Here is a 6,158-nt window from a genome sequence, read left to right on the forward strand (position 1 = left end):
AACCTCGCCAGCATTTGTTGCTTGCTGTTCTGTTAAATTTTGCTAGTCTTACTGGAGTGAGACGATATCTCATGGTTGTCTTGATTTGCATCTCTCTCAGAGCTAGGGATTTTGAACAGTAAATAAGTTTTAAAACTGCCACTGCAATGAAAATATATAAGAGCTATTTTCTTTTTTCCCACAAAATTCCCTGGGTCCTGCAACTTTGTAATCCAGATGCTTTGGCACCTACCCCTAAACATGTCATACTGCGTGTAGTTTTTCTATTCTTCTTATCATTTAGTGCAATGAGTTTGAGATTCATTCACATTGATCAATCTATCAATAGTTCCTTTTTATTGCTCCTTAGTATGTTATTTGTATAGACATACCTTAGTCTGTGTCTTCGTAAGATTTTAAGTATTTCAATAGCTAGGGATTTTTTTTATTATTATTTTTAGTGTGTGTACCATCAAATTGGATCTGAGTGGTACAGGAGGAGCTTATTCCTCCTTCTCCAGCAGAGCATCTGGTGGATTTGAACTGTGTGCCTTCGGGGTTGCAGTGCAGCTTCTTGCCACTAGTCCACCAGAGCTCCCTTCAATACCTAGGGATTTTTTTGAGGGTTTCCCCCCCTTGTATTCTTAAATAAAACTGCTATAAACATTAATGCACAGGATTTTATGTAGGAAGACAAGGTTTAATTTTTCTCATCTATACCTTTATGATGAAAGAAGAAGTTCAAGCTGCTTTGAAGGAAATAGAAAAAAATAAGGCCCCAGGAATAGATGGTGTTCTAATTGATATATTTCAACTAACAGATGCTGCCCTGGATATGCTCACCAAGTTGTGCCAAGAAATCTGAAGGATAACCACTTGGCCAACTAACTGGAAGAGATCTCTATTTGTTCCCATTTCAAAGAAGGATAACCCAACAGAGTGTAGAAATTACAGAACAATATCCTTGATTTCACATGCAAGCAAGATTCTGCTGAAGATTATCCAAAAATGGCTGGAACAGCACATCAGCAGAGAACTGCCAGAAGTCCAGGCTGGGTATAGAAGGTGCATGGTACTAGGGATGTTGTAGCTAATATTAGATGATCTTAGCTGAAAACAGGGGATACCAGAGGAATGTATATTTGTGTTTCATTGACTGAGCAAAGGTGTTTGACTGTGTGGATCATAACAAACTGTGGCTGACTCTGAAAACAATGGGAATCCCAGAACACTTGATCGTTCTTATGCAAAACCTATACTTGGACCAGGAGGCAGTCATCAAAACAGAGCAAAGAAACACTGCATGGTTCAAAATTGGAAGGGTGTACTCCAGGGATGTGTCCTTTCTCCATATCTTTTCAACCTATATGCAGAACAGATTGTCCAGGAGGCTGGGCTCTATGAGGAGAAGTGTGACATCAAGATTGGTGGAAGATCTATTAATCTGCGTTATGCAGATGACACAACCCTGCTTGCTGAAACTGAGGAGGACCTGATGCGATTGCTGCAGAGCAAGGACTGCAGCCTTCAATATGGATTGAGGCTCAATGTCAAGAAGACAAAGATTCTCACCACTGGACCAATTGGCAGCATCAGGATGGATGGTGAAGAGATTGAGATTGTTCACAGCTTTCGTTTGCTTGGCTCCACAGTCATCACACTTGGCACCAGCAGCAAGGAAATTAAAAGACATATTGCAATGGGAAAGTCTGTTGTTAGGGACCTCTCCAAAGTACTGAACAGCAATGGTGTCTCTCTGGAGACTAAGGTGCATCTGATACAGGCCATGGACAATGACTAGGGAGGATAGAAGGAGAATTGATGCCTTTGAGCTGTGGTGTTGGAGAAGAGTATTGAATATACCATGGACTGCTAGGAGAACAAACAAGTTCATCCTGGAGAGGGTTGCTCCTTGGAGGCAAAGTTTCTGAGGCTTCGTCTGACATACTTTGGACATGTTGCAAGGAGGGACCAGTCCTTGGAGAGGGACATCATGCTTGGGAATGTGGAGGGACAGCGCAGGAGAGGAAGAACCTCTATAAGTTGGATTGATTCAGTGACTGGGGTACTCAGGGTGGGTGTGTCGGAGACAGTGCAATTGGCACAGGACATAAGAGGGTTTAGGGCTATTGTACATAGGGTCATTATGAGCCGCAAGCTACTCGACAGAACATAACAATAACATACTTTATGAGTGGGACAGTTGTGCCAGATGCTCCTTGGAGACAAAGATAATGAAGCTTCGTCTCACATACTTCAGGCACTTTGCTAGGAGAAGCTATTCCTTGGACAGAGAGATACTTGTAACGGTAGGGGATCAATGAAAGACAAGAAAACCCTCAACCAGCTGGATTGACACAGTGACTGCCACAGTGGGCTCTAGTGTGTCAGGAAGTGTGAGGATGGCACAGGATAGGACTAGGTTCCGATCTGTTGTTCATAGAGTTGCTTTGGGTCATATGACTCAAGGGCACCTAACAGCAACAACATCTGTATCATGGTAAATGTACCTTATAAGTAACTTCCAGGCCATTTCTCAAAGGGACTGTGCCACTTTATATTCCACCAACAGAGGCTGGTTTCTAGAATAATATAGTACAGACCTGTTTCCCTCAGACTACAACGAAAGGATTTGGATTGGAAGCTCACCATTGTGCTGATGACTTCGAATATTCCCCAGGTCCAAGTATATCGATCTCAGGCTGTGCTACTGCTGCCCAAATTGAAAGCTGGAGAAACCAGGTCCTTCCGAAATGCCACATCTGCAAGGGTTCCACACTGCTCAACACACATTGCAAAGTTAGGATAGATGTGGCCTCTGCAGGAGCCTAACAAGTACTCACAGCAGAAAGGACATGAAAGCGCTTCCTTGTTTGCACTGTTCATTGCCCTCCATACACTGATAAATGGCAGAAATTTAAAGCCCGACTACATTAACACTGATAAAGCAAATACGGGTTTCTGCAGCAGAAACATTGAATTGATAACTTGGTCAAAGTGTGCTTTTCCTCCACTTGTGAACCGGCTCCTGGCAGTGCCAAAGCTTAAACCAGTGTCCAGCATTCTCTCACCATAGATGCTGAAAATGTCTGTTTCTCACACCAACCAGCTGCAATTGCAACCCTTTGAACTCCAAGCAGAGCATGATGTGACCTAATAAATAAAAAGGCACACTCCTAGAATGTTGAGTATGTTCAAGAAGACACCAATTAAAAATTTGGGAGCCCCTGAGTCACCAGACCTCCCACTAAAATTTTCTTTTTCCCACAACCTTTACTCAATAATTTATTATATTAATAAAGAATTTAAGAAGTATACTACCTAAAATTTTAATAAAGAAAGAAGTATGCAAATCAAGAACCGCATAAAGCAGAGCCACACTTTAACCAGAGTGTCAAAAAAGGGATTCCGGTGGCCAAGTGGCAAGAAGCTGCACTGCAGTCTGAGAGGAGCGTGGTTCAAATCCACCAGATGCTCTGCTGGAGAAGGAGGAACAATCTCCTCCTGTACCAGTCAAATCTGATTTGATGGTACACACACACACATAATAAAAATTAATTTTTTTAAAAAAAAGGGATTCCAAAAGTATGTCTCAGGCAAGTCTCCCCTCCTTTCATTCCTTCATGTACCTATCACCAATGAGAAAGTTCACCTGAAGTTCATTATTGATCAATTATTGGGGTTTTATTATGTGAATCTGATTGAATCATTAGGCATATGTTAGAATTCATTCTCCAGTCCACTTTCTGAAAGGAGTGCTTATATCACATAGTAGGTCTTTTGAACCTGATAACTTGAATCACCCTTTAGGATACGCTTTTTTTAAGGTCCTCTGACATCCTCTAAACAGATACTACAATCACTCAGGGATTCTCTGTACAATTTTTCTCACCACATATGACTGCTTTTTAAATTCTGTTAACCTAAGGTGTGGCATTTGCTGCAGAAGGTCAAAGAGTGCAGCCTTCAATATGGATTGAAGCTCAATAGCAAGAAAACAAAGATTCTCACCACTGAGCTGATTGGCAGCATCATGATAGATGCTGAAGAGGTTGACATTGTTGACAGCTTCAGCTTGCTTGGCCCCACAGTCAACACTCTTGCTACAGCAGCCAGGAAATCAAACTGAGGCACAAATGGAGACTTGTACATCAATGTTCAAATAGCAGCGCTATTTACCATCGCAAGAACATGCAAACAGTCCAAATGTACAACTATAAAGGTGATAATTCAAGTCCTTAGTTGCAATACTTAGAGATGCTATGGGCATAATCTTCAGTTATCCAGGAAGCATAGAAAGGAGATGGAGAATGAAGATGGAATAAATACACAGGATCACTGTACCAAAAAAATTGGCTGACACTGATGTATTTTAAGAAGTACCATATGATCAAGAGCCATGTTCAAGGAATAAATTAAAGGTGAAAGATAAAAAATTCAAGTTAGAGGGATAAGTTCAAGCTACAATGAAGACATTAACAAAAATAAAGCCCCAGAAATCAATGAGGTAACAAATGAGAGATGCAGCCCTCAGTGTGCTCACTTTTCTATGCCAGGATATTTGGAGGACAATTGCCTGGCTGGCCCAATGGAAGAGATCCATTTGTGTTCCTATTCCCACGAAATGTGATCCAACAGAATGTGGAGGTTATTGAATGTATCACTAGTATCACACGCAAGCAAAGTACTGTGGCAGACCATCCAGAAATGACTAAAGCAGTACTTAGAAACCTTCAGAATTAAAAACTGTATTTCAGAGAGGCCATGGCACCACAGATATCATTGCTGATGTCAGATGGATCCTGACTGAAAGCAAAGAGTACAAGAAGAATGTCTGTTTGTGCTTTATTGACTATGCAAACGCATTTGACTGTGGTTCATGACAAGTTATGGCCAACGTTGAGAAGAATGGGACTCCCAAAGCACTTAATATTGCTCATGTGAAACCTATTCATAGAACCAAGAGGTTGTTATGCAAACAGAGCAAGGAAACACTTGTTATTATATGCCATCCAGTCAACTGCAACTCATAGCAACACTATGCTCAATTGCTGTTAATCCTGCCCTACCCTGAACCACTGTCACTGCTTCTGGCACACCAGCTCTCATTACCCCAGTTACTCTGTCAGTCCTTCTTATCCAGGGTATTCCTCTCCCTCCACCCTTCCATCCTGGCAACATGCCCAAACTATGTGAGACAGTTTAAAAATCCTTGCTCCCAGGGAGCAACTTGTTTGCACCCTCTCCAAGATAGATCAGTTTGTTCTCTTGGCTGTGCATGGTATGTCTGATACTCTTCTACAACACCACAACTCAAAGGCATCAATTCTGCCATCCTTATTCACTGGCCAGCTCTCTGATGCATAGCAGATGATTGAGAAACCTATGGCCTGAATCAGGCACATCTTAATCTTCAAAATGACATCATTGCTCTTCTGAATTTTGGAGAGGTCCCTGATATTATACTTGCCCAATGCAAGTATATTTCTTAACTGCTGGTACCAAGGGTATTGACTGACCATTGGGCCTATGGTGAAGATCTTTGTCTTCTTGATATTGAGATGTAATCCATACTGAAGTTTGTGGTCCTTGATCTGCAGCAGGCATTTCTTATCATTCTCACTTGAAGCAATCAAAGTTGTGTCATCAGCATAACACAGGTTTTTGATAAATCTTCCTCCAATCCTGATGCCTGGGCCAATTAGCAGCACCTTAATAATACATGGAGAAGAGATTGGTCTTTGCAATTACTTGCTATGCATCTGAGAGCTGGACAATGACTAAGGATGATAGAAGAAAATTCTGACAATCGTTTGGGCTGCCAAAAGAAAACTTTGTCCTGCAAAGAATTTAGCCAGAGTGCTCCTTGAAAGCAAGGATGAAAAAAAAGCTTTGTCTTTCCAACTTTGGGTATGTATCTGGGTGAGCGAGGCTGTTCCTTGGAAATGGACATCATGTTTGGAGAGATGAAGGGTAAGTGAAGGAAAAGACCCCCAACGAGATGGATTGATGCTGAATTAAGCAATGGGCTTGAGTGTCTCAGAGAATGATGACTTTGGCACAGGACAGGACAGGTTTCAGGATTGCTGTTCTTAGGGTTCCATGAATTGTGCTCAACTTGATGGCACCTAACAACAACAGTTGGCCTTGCAGTGAGAACCTTTGTTTTCTTGATGTTG

Source organism: Elephantulus edwardii, unplaced genomic scaffold (genome assembly GCF_000299155.1).
Source record: "Elephantulus edwardii isolate Elephantulus edwardi_28Jun2011 unplaced genomic scaffold, EleEdw1.0 scaffold00237, whole genome shotgun sequence".
NCBI classification, from domain to species: domain Eukaryota; kingdom Metazoa; phylum Chordata; class Mammalia; order Macroscelidea; family Macroscelididae; genus Elephantulus; species Elephantulus edwardii.